Source organism: Lissotriton vulgaris, chromosome 2_2 (assembly GCF_964263255.1).
Source record: "Lissotriton vulgaris chromosome 2_2, aLisVul1.2, whole genome shotgun sequence".
NCBI classification, from domain to species: domain Eukaryota; kingdom Metazoa; phylum Chordata; class Amphibia; order Caudata; family Salamandridae; genus Lissotriton; species Lissotriton vulgaris.
Window position 1 is genome coordinate 18,462,811 of NC_141688.1, and position 14,636 is coordinate 18,477,446.

A 14,636-nucleotide genomic window follows, 5' to 3' on the forward strand; every position below is an offset into this window, starting at 1 on the left:
AACCAGTTCTCCAATTTGGTGTAGCCAGCCAACTACCGGGATCTGCAACGCATCGTCCGAGGTGGAGGGCAAATGTTCCTTTGCAAGACTGTCTCTTGTCTTTTGTAGATTCTGTAAAACATTGCAATGTTCATCTTGGTCAAAGGAGGCGGCTTGAGCCACCGAGTCTAGACCGTCAAGGTCCGGTACATACATCTTGATACCAAACTGCATTTCGTATGGGGTCCGCCCACCCAGAGACCTTCTAGGGAGATTACTAAGAGCACGCTGCAAGCCATTGAGACGGGCCAGCCAGTTCCTGCCAGTGCCTATAACTCGAGCCGTCAAAGACTGCTTTAAATCTCGGTTCATCCATTCCACAACACTATTACCCTCAGGTCTGTATGGAGATGAAAACTTGACTTGGACCCCAAACAAAGTCATGGCATCCTTATACGCCTTAGAGGGGAAATCCAGACCCTGATCCGAATGGAAGGTACCTCAGGCAAAAATCCCTACAAAAATACGCAAGTCTCTTATGACAGTCCATGAATCAGCGCTGCGGTGAGGCCATACCCACACAAAGCGTGTGCATGAATCAATTGCTACTAAGATTTACTTATACGCAGTATCAGAAGAAAAAGGACTGCAGTGATCTACATAAACACACCCAAGGGGTTTATTAGAAATGTACAACTGTGTCTGGGGCGGACGAGCAGCAGTTGAAGGTTTAATCTGCTGGCAAATGTCACATTGAAGGACATAATCACGCATCTGTTTGTACACACCCCGCCACCAGAAATGTTGTTGTAACTGAGCCACAGTAGCCAAAACACCCGCATGCGCAGACGCATCACCTTCATGGGCTGCGGTAATCAGTGTAGGCCTGCGGTCCGCGTTGGGAAGTAACCTCTCTCCAAAGTCAGGAATTTTCACATAAGGAACTTTATCAGGACTTAAGTGGTATGAATACTTTGAAGGGAATCCTTTAGGATATTAACTTCCCTTCTCAGTGTCAGCAACAGCTGCCAAGATATCATTATCAATCTTACTTTTGGAGCGTGTAACTGCTGCATCCAAATATGTCAATATTGCTGATTTTGCTGCCTCATCCGCAAGCGAATTCCCAACAGCGTGGACTCCCACGCGCTGATGACCGAGAGTATGAATCACAAACACGAGGGGCAATTGCTCTTTAAGCTCAGCCACTTGGACCCAGATCATTTTATGTTTTATTGTGCTACCCTTGGAATCATGAAAATCATTCTGAATCCAAAAGAACAGGTTTTCATGGTAAGACTGGACACAGTAGTAAGAATAACTCACAATAAGAGTTGTCACACCAGGATCAGCGTACTCTAATGTAAGCATCAGAGCACGAAGCTCCGCCAATTGTGCGGTGCAGTCGCCAAGAGTTTGCGTGTGCACGACTCTGGACTTGAACTCATCATTCACCATGGCACCTACCACAATAGCGCAAGTGGAAACGTATGTTTGCTTAGACCCATGCCAACTTGCGCTGAACCATCAGTGTATATGATGCAATGGAAGTCCTCCAAAGGCTGCATAGCCAAAGGGGCAGGATGAACAAACTTATACTGCAAAAACTCCTGCGACTGTAAAGAGGCATAAAAAATAAACGTGACATCCGGAGACGTCAATGATGCTGCCCATTGTATCCACCGAGGGTGCAAAGCTTTAGAATTTGGTACACTGGCTTTCGTCACTGCCTCTAATGCAGGAAACAGGGTTACAACCAACATGCGTTTTCCCTGCGACAGTGCACAGTTCCTTGAGAATCGCCATTTACACTGCTGTCAAAACTTTTTCCACAGAGGAAAACTGCATTTCAGCCGAAGTGTACAAGTGTGACTTGTAAGCAATAGGTACTGTGTCTCCTTCGTTAAAAGTAAGGTACGTGAAACCCACCGCCCCAGGGATGATTCTTATCACCAGGTTGGTGTGGTTATCACGGGTCAGTAAGAATTTAGATTCTAGAAGATCAGCCTGCAAAGATTGCAAAATAGCTGAATGTTCCGGCAGCCAGCAAGATTTGGTAAGAGTTGGTTTTATCAAAGCATACAAAGGCTTGATACGCTGAGCATATTCGGGAATATAAGTACGCCCGAAATTCAAAAATCCCAGCAAGGACTGTAATTTTTTCAGAGTTGTAGGAGCGCGCAGTTGTGCGCATTTCTCCAAGAAGTGAGGAGCCAATACTCAACCTTCATTGTTGAGCTCGTAGCCCAGGAACAACACTGTATACTCTGCAATGTGTGACTTCGCAAAGTTGAATTTGTAACCGGAGTCCGCAAAGTTACAAATTATGCGGTCAACACGATACAGATGCGCCCAAAACTCGTCGTCTGTGAGATAGATGCCATCCACATACAATCACGCATCAGTGTCTATTCTCTCTAAAAGAGAGACAATATGGGCAGCAAACACGCCAGGACTATTCTTATAGCCCATAGGTAAACGAGTATAGTGGCATTGTTTGCCGCCACACGTAAAACTGGTCCACTGGAAACTCAGCCCGTCCAAATTGTGGGCAAAAAAAACATTGGATATGTCAAGTGTGGTTTTAAAACGTTTACGCACAAGACCATCCACAAGAGCAGAGCCGTGTGTATTCTGTACTGCACAGGTAAGGCAATGCGAGTTCAAATGCCGGTAATCCAATACCAAACGGTATGAACCATCAGGCTTGGTCACATTAAAAAGAGGCTTATTCATCGGTGACACACAAGTTTCAATCACACCTTGATATTCCAATTGTACAAGGATTTCCGCGACGGAAGCCTTAGCTTCTCGTCGGATGGGATATTGAGGTTGAGGCTGTGGCATAGACCGTAAAGGTACCTCGTGGTGCAGAGAAAATTTATCCCAACCACACTGTGTACGGTACAAAGCTGGCGCTAGAGCATTAGCCCACTCATCTGCAAAATCCAGCGCATGTTCTTTCGAGACCGTGTGCGCGAAACTAGGGAGGATCACCTCCTCCCCTCTTGGAACTGCGAGCACAAAAGGTGGGGGCCAGTTAGCCTCCGCTAACAAAATGTCATATGTAGTCGTAAGATTTTCCCAAAATATCCCCTTGATTTTACGTTGTATGTCACCTTCAATTAAAAGGACAATTTCACAAAGTCTATGAGGGGGAGCTACTCTAGTATCAGCTGTCTCCACAACAACATATCGATCAGTCGCTGTCACCTTCAGTAGCGGACGCAGGGCCTCTCGCACTATGGTAATCTCCGCCGCGCTGTCCAGCAAGGTCAGAGCCCATGTCTGATTCCGAAGCTGCATTCTCACTAATTGTGGCATATCTCACTGTTAAAGCGGCAACTTTATTTTTCTGAAACTGGGGTCTCTTCGGTGTTGAATCGTGCTGCTTGCCTTTACCGTCTTTCAGGCGGGGCTGGTCGCATCCCTTCTGGCCACCTGACCTCTGCCGCCTCCTCCACCAACCGGTCGATGAGGCCGATGAGTCCTGAAAAGAACGAGGAGAGCGTTGTTCAGAAACCTGAAAAAGATCAGGTGATTTTATCGTCGCGCGATCGCGCAAGTTATAAATACGTTCTGTAGGCGCAGGCACTGGTGATGCAGGACGAGACTCCAGTTTCTGCTGTTGTTGTTTACACTGTTTTTATTTTTTCTGCCAATTTTGTTTTTTGGTCTTGGGCTGTTCGTAATTCTCTGACTTCGGCCCTTGGGGTTGTTTTTTCTTTTTAGTGGAAAATGGCTTGACACCCACGCTATTGCGCCCCACGGTCTTATAAGCCGCCACAATAATCCTCGGTAACTGTCGGAGTTTGTCGACATCGGGAACCGCCTGCAATGCATTGGACACCTGAAAGTTTACCGCATCCCCCTTGACATTCGCAAGTATGAGATCAGAAACTACGTCAAAGAAGCCGCACGGGCGCATACCCAATTCAACCGCTGCCTCAGGTCCGTGCTCATCCTGAACACGTTTAATGACCGTCGGAAGGACAGTCATGGACGGAGTGCCGAAGCACCTCGCATAAACTGCCGCAAAGATCTTCCCCCACGACTCACAGTCACCAATTTCTGCGGTCAAGTCTTTAGGCATGCTAATTGTCAGAATCCTGTGTTTTTCACCAGGAGTCGTGTTAGGAAATACCGCTTCCAGCTGGTCAAACTTCTCGGCAAGCCAGAAAGCAAATTCATTCTTATCCTGGGGGCGCTTGCCCATCACAGCGTTGACCATTACAGGACTAAGTTTCATTCCACCCTGTCCAGCAGGAAGCGCCGCACCTCCCGGGGCCCCGCCCGGGAGATTGCGGTTAACGTATTGCACTAACGACCTAATCACGCTAATCGCGACTACATGTAGTCGTCTTAATTCAGCAACGGAACAAGCTCTGTGCTGAGGATGAGGTGTAAATCCAGCCAAAACAGGCCAAGTCGTGCCTGGAATGGACGCTGAGCATGTATGACAGTACGACGCATGCTTTTACTACGCATGCCTTTACATCGCAAGTTTTACAAGGCATGCTGTTACAACGCATAGTGTTGAGGGGTGCTGGATAGTGAATAGTTTAATTTACTATTGCAACTCCAGTCCCCGTGGATAGTAGGGAAGGTGTTGGATAGTAATTTAAATCTATTCCCCATCCTAGAGCGCCCCCCAGCGCAATGCGTTTTAATGACATGCGTTGTAAAACTTGCGATGTAAAGGCATGCGTCGTCAAAGTTGTATTGAAAAGGATGTTCCCCGGACAAGGGACCTAACCTTCCTGTGTCCTATGACGGAGCATATTCGTTTGGAACAGCAGTGGCAGTGTACGTGTCGAACACAGTAGTATTTGCGTTCACAGCTGGGAAGGTCAACCACGAATAAAATACAATTAGACTTACATTTGCAGAGGCTCTAAGATACAAACAGAAGCTGAACACCCTAAAAATAGAAAAAGAGAACCATAGAAAATGTCAGTTAAAGAAACACGTACATTAGTGCCAGGGACTTACCAGTAAATCAAATATGCCAATCATGAATAACCAATCATAATTTCAATTTACACAGGGAGCACTTGCACTTTGACAATGATAAACAGTGGCAAAGTGATCAAAGCATCTAAGCCAGCAAAAACGAAATCCATCACACAGTCAAAAATTTAAGGGGTAGAGGCAAAACTTCAGGGGAACCCAGGCCGCGGATGCCAACTCTAACAGGCACTAAATAGCTAAGACAGGAATATGCTAACTTTCTAAAGGTAACAAACACAACAAGATGATGATCGGAGCGATTAAACTTTTCAACCACTCACCCAGTCAAGAGATCTGGGTTTAATTCATCGTTCGTTTGCTCGCTGTCCCACACCAGTTTGGACCAAGCAATATTCAAATCAGTCTTGACCGTGCTCCTCATGGAAACAGTCCACCACGAACTGCCAGGCCACGTACTCCATAGACCAGAAGCAAAAATCCTGTGACTGGTTTCCAAATCTCACCCCTCATCAGCCAAGCTAGCTTATATCCAGTGGCGCAGCGAGCAAGGGACCCACGTCTAGGCGTACCCTTGGCCACTTAGGGCAAAAACTGCAACGACAAGTAGATGATGGACGGAGTGATTACATTTTTCAACCACTCACTCCCAGTCAAGAGATCTGGGTTTAATCCATCGTTCATTTCCTCAAATGCCACCCCAGTTTGGCCACGGCCCTATGCAAATCAGTCTTGACCCTGCTCCTCATGGGAACAGTCCAGGCCGAACTGCCAGGCCAGATCCTCTCAGGACTGGAAATAAGCATCCTGGGACCGGTTTTGGGATATCAACTTTCATCAGCCAGGCTAGCTTGTATCCAGTGGCACAGCCAGCAAGGGGCCCATGTCTGGGCATGCCCTTGACCATCCTTTTCAGAAATATAACATAGAATCTGACTTGACCATAAGTTAGGATTTTCTCATTCCTATTCCAGGGACACCAAACATGAAGGGGTCCCCTATTCTCATTTGGAAATTACACAATGTAATTTTCTATTTACTTTTTTTTTAGTTCTATGACATTTTTATTGATATGTAATAAGGAAACACATACAAATGGACCAACATTTGCAGATGCTCTAATATGCAAACAGAAGCTGAACACCCTAAAAATAGATAAAGGAAACCATAGAAAATGTCAGTGAAGGATACATGAACATTAATAAATTTGATAAGAAAATTCTAATACTATCCCTAGGAAGGATTAGGCCTTGCAGTAGTGACAAATAAATGTAAGAGTTTTTCTCTACCAGGACATGTAAAACTTAAAAGTATGTGTCCTACCTTTTAAATACAATACACCCTGCCCCCTGGACTGTCAAGGGCCTACCCTAGGGGTGCTTTATATGTATTAAAGAAATTTTGTTATTTTGGCAGGGTGAAATAGCATTTTAAAACTGCACACACACATGAGTAGCACAATTAGTGCTTGCGACCTACTAGTAGCATTTAATTTACAGGCCCTGGGCACATGTAGTGCCACTTTACTACAGACTAAAAAAATTATGTCAATTGGTTATAAGCCGATGTTACCATATTTTGAGTAGAGAGCACAAGCACTTTATCAGTGGTTAGCAGTGGTAAAAGCGCACACAGTCCTTTGGCTAACAGAAACAAGATCAGAAAAATGGAGCAGGACGGCAAAAGGTTAGGAAGAACACCACCTTAAGGCTGACAGGTTTAACAGCTTTGTTCCAGAAAAGCTAGCTTGGTAGTGTTTTACCCTGTAGGAGACGTTGATTTAAGGCCTGCTGACTAGTGCCAGATGAAAAATGAAATGGTTATATGCAATCAGTGTTAGTTCAGCATGGCTAGTACTAACAAACAACATTCTCTTAAACAAATGTTTTATTTTTAAAAACATTTTTATTATTTCATAACATCTCTCACTGGAATCGTGCTGCACGTGGTAACACCAGCCGTTATATCCACATGCAATAAGTCCACATGTGGTTTTGCATACAGTAAATTCAATACAGTGGGACCTGGGAAAAACATGTAATCTATGGGTCCATGTCGGATTCAAAGTCCTTTAAAAGTGACTCGGGGCGTGGAGTTACCACACATGGATACCATTCATGTCGTAATCAGGACCTAAGTGGAAATTCTGGTATAAAAAAATATTATTATGGAATAACTGAATGCCAAAAAAATAATGCCTGACAGCGACCAGCAACAAGCTGCCTCCAACTTTTTACTTGTAAATGTAGAAAAACATGAGGAAATATTATTCGCAAAGGTAAATCTATGTGCACAGATCTTCGTGCATCACTCAAAAAGCAACCATAAAACACCCATTAGTAACTCTACATGTGTTATTTAGACACAAATCTGCCAAATGTAATTCTGTGTAGCATAGGTGCAGATCTATATTTATGCCTACTTTATGCAGAACTACAAACTGACAAATATAGGAAATAGAATCACCTAAAGAAAACAACACACGCATGACAAAAACTATTACAAATTAATAGAGCCCACAACCTTGGCTCTGCCCTTCTCACTTGGCGCTGCTGAGCCAGACACCAGCAACAGCAATCGTGGTGGAAGAAAGGAAACTTCACTGAGAAGGACACAAAAACTGTGGTGAATTGTGTAAAGTACCACTACATTGGTCAACAAGGTCCTCAGCTCAGTGGACCGGATAGTAAGGCCAGTTGTGTGACATGATGTCCCTGACAGGGTGCATACTATGGCAGCACAACACATCAAACCACAGCCTGGTATGCCTCACTGCAAATACACATCTGAGAAATGTCCAACTTACATTGTGCTGGCACACATCTGTGCTAGATGTTTTTTTCTTCATATGTTGAAGCAACATCCTCACTATTCAATGCGTTGACCTCATATATGTACACCCTCTCCATGTAATTGCAGGTCTGTTGTTGTAAGCCTCTCTGCCTCCTGCCACTACCTTCATAGATGTTACACCAACTGCGCTGCCCATGAGTACTGGCTTCTGACCCTAGATGGACGAGAGAGTCTAGTCAACATCCATGTCAATGTTTAAATCTAGGTTTAATTTAGCAGGATACTCGTTTAGTTATTTTGGATTTTCAATTAACACAATCATAGATAAATTACTATTAATGATAACCTGTATTCAGTGTTCACATGCTTTATGTGTCAAGATTAAAGAAAATACTGTATAGTAAGGATGTACATTAAACAACAATGGTGCTCTTGTGAAATAATGTGATCACATGGTGCCAGTGAATATAGTGAAACAATCATAGAAAGTGTTCACTCATAAAGAAATAGGCAGTATTGAGGCACGATTACAGGCTATGTACAATCAATGCATAAAGTTATGTCTAGCCAAACAAGTCCAAGAGATTTCCTAATATCTCTTACAGGCCCAATAACTTAATGGTTATACCTTTATGCCTTTTTCATGTTTAGTGTTTCAACTCAGAGGGTTTTTATCGTGTTATCACCAGGACAGAAACTCAGTCAAAAAGCGAAAGTGGATCCTAGGGAAGCGGGTGACCAATCCATAAATCAGGCTAATATATACATGCAGTTTGCAAAAAATAGTGACTTACTGATGTATCTGAGATTGACAAGGTTCAAATTAGAGAATGTACCGGCCACAATCTCCCATTTGAAGGAAAGCTGGACCACCATGTTCAGGAATTAACCTCTGGGTGGTCGGATGGGGTCTTGGAAGGGATGGAAAATAGAATATGCCTGCACATGTTGTAACAAGCATGATGTCAGCACTGCGTAACCAAAGCCGCAAGATCAGGAGACTGAATCATAGCCATTCACAAGGAAGGTGATGTAGCGGAAATCATATTTATTTGTAGGGTTGCATTAAAATGACACGTGTTGATAGTACCCGCATATAATCCTTTATTGTAGACAGTGGAAACTTCCTAATTTTAGCACCTAACACAAGTCACCCCCCAAATTTTGAATCGCCCCTTCTCCCACTCATCACGATGACATTACAAACATGACCGCCACCTTTGGAGATAGCCTTCATGACTTTATCAAGATGGCAGACATGATGCGACGAAGGAGGAAGATTGGAATACAGGTGATTCCAATTTTACAATTAGGTTTACTATAAATATCACGAGGGGATGAGATAATTTTTACGCCCTACTCCGGGAAGGAAGCCGTTTTCGACGTGGTGCGACACGAGGAATGAGGATGCAGGGAACTTAGGACTTTACCAAGGTAAGCGCTGTAGGAGTGCCCTTTCAAGTAGAACATCCTCTGGATTTACTTGTGTGTTTGGGGCTTTAAATTAGGAATAGTTCTTACTCCCTAGGGGGACAGCCTTTGTGTACTCACACTCGACTATAAGTTAGTTGCTATTGGTCCCAGTAGAGGTTTTATTACTTAACACATATATATGTATTTTTCATGCATTGGTCTAGACTCCCCTCCAAAGATTAGTCTTATCAGCTTACAATACTGGCCTTTATAAAATATTGAGGAGGTCATGTCCAATTGCAGTCCAAGGCCCCCTTTTAACTACTAAACCACCGGATACGCTTTGTAAATATACGCAAGGTAGTACACGCAGGGCCGCTTAAATCTGAATATCTCATAGTTTATAACACCAAGTTGATAGAGACACTTTCTATCACTAGAAATTTGGTTTAAAAAAATATTTTTAAAATATATTCTTAGCCTGAATTATATGACCGTACTGCACTCACATTCTAACAATTGGATATGGATTACCTACATTAGACTAATAGACATATCGTGCGGTCTCCCTATCTTGCAGAGTCATCCCTGATGGAACAATCGTCTTTCTATCCATCCTCCTCTGAATACTAATCCATATAAATAAAAAAAAGAGGTAAGGTTATGCATCTACCACTAGTTGTTGATATGTTATCACACACAATTCAGACTTGCCCAGTACTACTAAACTTACTTATCGTTCTTTCAGGACTGTTCATAGCCGTACTGCTAAAAAATTCTCGAAGACGACTCACATTCTGACTATTTATTCGCATGTACAGATAATCCTATGGTGAGTCATAACTTCAGTCTATATATATTACTTGGAATAATTATGCGACATTAATGTAGACAAGACTTTCATCCAATAAGGGACTCCTACTAGGAAAACTCTGTGTCTCTTCTAAAAAAGGCACCAGGATGGAGCTGTATAGACATCTCACTATGTAAGCACGGTGCTCCATTACTAAGGCACCATGATTGAGTCATATAGATACGACTTAGGCTTATGGACTTCTGAGATTTCTGAAACCTAAATGTGGATATTGAATATAAATGCACCCTCCCTTAGGGATGTCTCAACTCATAGATATAGTGTTTTCAGCACAAAATGTTATCATTGAGGTATACAGACACTCTCTAGTCCTGTTGACATCTAAGATTGCTTAAATATAGTTGTTGATGTTGCATAAAAATATGATTGAAAACATAGAGTTATCCTAACTTTGGTCTGGGAATTCCAATGCTACGATGGATATTTAGGCACCTGTGTTCCCTCTTGGTAAACCTTTAATGTGATTCTGTTCCGTCCTTCCCTTAGGCTTTCCAATACTACTAACTAAGAGATCGCTTGAAACGCCCTTCTACAAAGAACTTCCTTTCCATTACGACGATTGTATATACTCAAAACAATTTGGTATGTTGTACCCCTCTCTTCACATCTGCATGATGAGATGCAATATGGTGTCTCTTTCCCATAGTACATCTCTCTACCCCTGGAATCTGTTACTTCTATCTCTCTTCGCCCTATTCATTCTTTCTCTAGACTTATCTATTCTTCTATAAGTTTTGTTCCTTATCAATATAACCATCATGGACATTTAATTAGATTACCCATGATATGAAAAGTACATATGATGCCTAATATACTATATGTTGTTGCTTTCCCATCCTAAATGAAAATCAGCTAGTGATGAAAATGAAAAAATTGGTTGCATAGGTTCCTAATGAGCTTGACCATAGTGGTCGATTGTAATAACATAACTCCTAGGTCATTAACTGGCTATCTGTAAGATGAACTTTTTTAACTTAGATTTTAATTGTATGTTTATATGTTTTTATGGCAGCCCTGAAGAAGTCCCTTGAGGACGAAACGCGTCGGCTGCGAACACCCGTGTTTTGCCTGTACACTTTTTTTGGAATAAAAGAAAATCACGACTAAGAAAACCTACGTCTGTGTTCATTAATATTGTAGTTCTGCAATTGTGTGGTGCACCTTTGCATTTATGTTTCTATAATCCTTTATTGTGTTAACATGACGTGTTAGAATTGTGAAATGTATTAACTTGAAACATGATATGTTTAGGCCATTTAAAAGTAACATGGAGAAAATTGATGTGGAAAGTAAATGCAACTAGCAGAAAACATTAATGTGAATAATTTGTGTTGAAAACCGACAATTATTCATGTACTAAAAATGTTTTTTAATTGTGTCATTTTAAATGTAAGCAAATGCAATAATTGAAGGTGCCTTATATCCTATGCAAATTTGTAAAGCTTATGTGATGCTTTCTTATGTTAGCTAAATGTTGTATCCTATGCAAATTCGTAAAGCTTATGTGATGTTTTCTTATGTTAGCTAAACGTTGTGGGCCTGAATTGCAGTTCCCAGAAAACTCTCCCTTTAGAATTAACGGACTGAATTTCATGTATGCTGTGAAATATGTTCATTCTTACGTTTGTGTTGCAGGGGAAAGAAGTATTTGTTAGCTAGAATCATGTCTTTGTTTTAGTAGTCAGGCAAGGAGAGAAGAAGTTATAATCATGTCGCTTCAGTTGATAAAGTAAGGTTGTTGTGCTTCACATCGGAGAAGGCCTGGTATGGGAAGTTGGCCTGGTATTTGATGTCCACTAATTAAAATGCTCCCTTTGCCACTGGATTCAAGCTAGCCTGGCTGATGAAGGGTGTTACGAAAGGGTTGTTGTGTAACGAAACTGGTGCTCATGTAAAGCGCTTTAAAACCTGATATTTTGGGTCTAGTTCAAGCTATATAAAACTCTAAAAAATAAAAATGATTTCACGTTGGGCCTTTGAGTCTGACAATGATGCTCTTCTATTCATGAGCAGAGGGCGACGTGCATTCAGGGTAAAATCCATTGCTCATGCAGGCCACCATTTTAGTGGCCTTCAATACTGCTCACGATGAGCAGATTGTTAACCTCACAAACTGCACCTCACAGACTACCTCACTCCCAGCCTGCAGTCTCTTTTATGTGGCAGACATCTGGGTTGTTAAGTCTCACAGTACAAGACCCAATGCCATATTTGGTAGTCATTGCTAAGCAGGACTTACCTCCACTCACCCCTATATCTGTAGGTACCCTTTTTGATTTCATATTACAAAAAGGGAGCAGGAGAGGTATAGTGAACTAGGATGCCCTCCACTCAATAATATCAAAATACAAAGACCTTGTTACATACTACACATACAAGTCCAATTTTCAAGGGAACTTCACACCCACCAAGAAAGAAATGGTGCGACGTTCCCTTGTAAATTGGACTTGTTTTAGTAGTATGTAAACAGACACTTTTTGACTTGGTAAATTGTAGCCATGACGAGGTATTGGGCATCACAGTTTGCACAGAGCATGAGCAAAACAAATTTGAAGACATCATTTATTTTTTTTGATCCTATCCACAGGCTTGGTATGGCAGACGGCTTACATCGCCCAGCAATACATTGAACTATCCATGTGACCTGTAGGGCTGAGACACTGTGGAATACCTTTTCATATTCGAGGACAAGTCAAATATGAACTAAAGAAGTGGGAGAAAATAGGGCCTTTGAGACGGCGGCTGGCCAAACCCCATGTGTGTCTTCAACAGTGATCACGAAGAACCCCAAACAGCCTACAATGTAATAACTTGCAAAGCCATGTAGTAACAATAACATGGCTTGGCAGTTCGGGCTGGACTGTTCGCATGAAGTACTGGGTCAGATTGATTTGCATATGGCCATGTCTGAACTGGGGTGGCGGAGTGAGCTAAAGAATGATGATGGATTAAACCCAGATCAGTTGACTGGGGGTGAGTGCTTGCAATGTTCAACACTCCGGCCGTCATCCCCTTTGGTTTTGCTGGGTAGTAACAATGAGTCACACCCTGAGGAAAGCAGATGTGTGACTACGTTTTCCATACACATACGTCTGAAAAGATAAAATAGGTTTTTTGTTTTTTAACTCCTCAACGGCCAAGTTGTTCCAAAATACAATACATGAAAACTTAGCTGGAAAGGTGTGAGTGATGAATGTGAGTGGGGAAATTCTTGTAAATACCCAGAACAGCACGAAAGATTGAAGGTGGTGCATAAAGTCTGTCAGATTACGGGCTGATGTAAACTGAAATCTAAATTGTGACCCGCTGTGAAAAATGACAAATTACCAGGAGAATCAGACCTTCAATTTTCGATTCCTCAACTAATTACGGGGAGGTGGGCCTACTGCACTCAAAATGAGGCCCTCTGTGTCTGCTTATACGCACAGACTATGTTCAAAGTATTTTTTAGACTGCATCATATGATATTTAAAACATGAAACGTGCCAGGTTTGTTCCTGCTTTAGCGATGCCATGTTTGAAACATTACAAGGTGTGATTAAGTCGCAGTGCGGAGAGAGACTGTCAACAGGCTGCAGTTTCATTTTTAAATTACAAATATTTGTATTATCACTGAATGGGGTTGCTTCTTGGCTCCGTTTTCTGAGCTTGGCCGCAGTGAGTAATTTGCTTGTTCTCGCAGCCTGCATGGAGGCGGACGAGGACAGAGAACGAGTGGGGAGGTGGGCGCTGGTGAAGCAGAAACAAGCCATGCGTTTTCCTCTGCAGGGGAGGGAGTCAGCAAATCGAAGCAGAGAGGACTCCGGCGTGAGTGCGTTCCCACGCGCCCGTGCACTTCCTGTTCCTCGCGGCAGCCTGGGAAAGAGGAGGGGCATCAGACTTGTTGGTTTGGGAAAGAAGCATCCAGGAAAGTGACGCAAGGGGTGTATTTTTAAGCTTTCTTGGAACAAGTAACAGCAGCGTCAGATGTATCAAGGCCTTCCATGCTGGGAAAAGCATTGAGCTCGAATTCTCTCAGCCCTGCTGAGCTTTTAGGAACGCTTCAATGCTCCAGGAATCCACCTGTGAACCGTAATCTTTATGAAGTCCCTTTGAATAGGAAGGTGTGACTCACAGACGTTTTGTTATCTTTCTTTAGCACGAGCCACAGCACTCGTTTCATTTACAGCCTTTGCCACGGCCTTCATCAACCTAGTGCATGAAGGGCTTGAATACCATGAAAATAACACATGCATGCAATCCAGACTACGCAAAGAGACTTCTATGGCCACATTAGTTTGGGGTTTTATTCATGTTCTCAATCACAAAATCAAAAGAACTGCTCTGCATTGTAACAGGAAATAATTATTGGTCTATGCAGAGGTTCACTCACTGGTGTTTTCCTGTGAGTAGACAAACAGCATGACTAGGAGTCCTGGGATTGAATCCCAGCTTTCGTACGTGATCAAATTGTGTCATCTTGGGGAAACAACTTTAGCTTCCAGCACTTCAGTTCACTTCTCTTTATCAGCAGAACATTGGTAGTGGCTAGGAGCAATTCAGATAAGAGATGTGAGCTATGCATGAATATATAATGAACATGGAGCAACTATTCAGTTAATGAAACGTA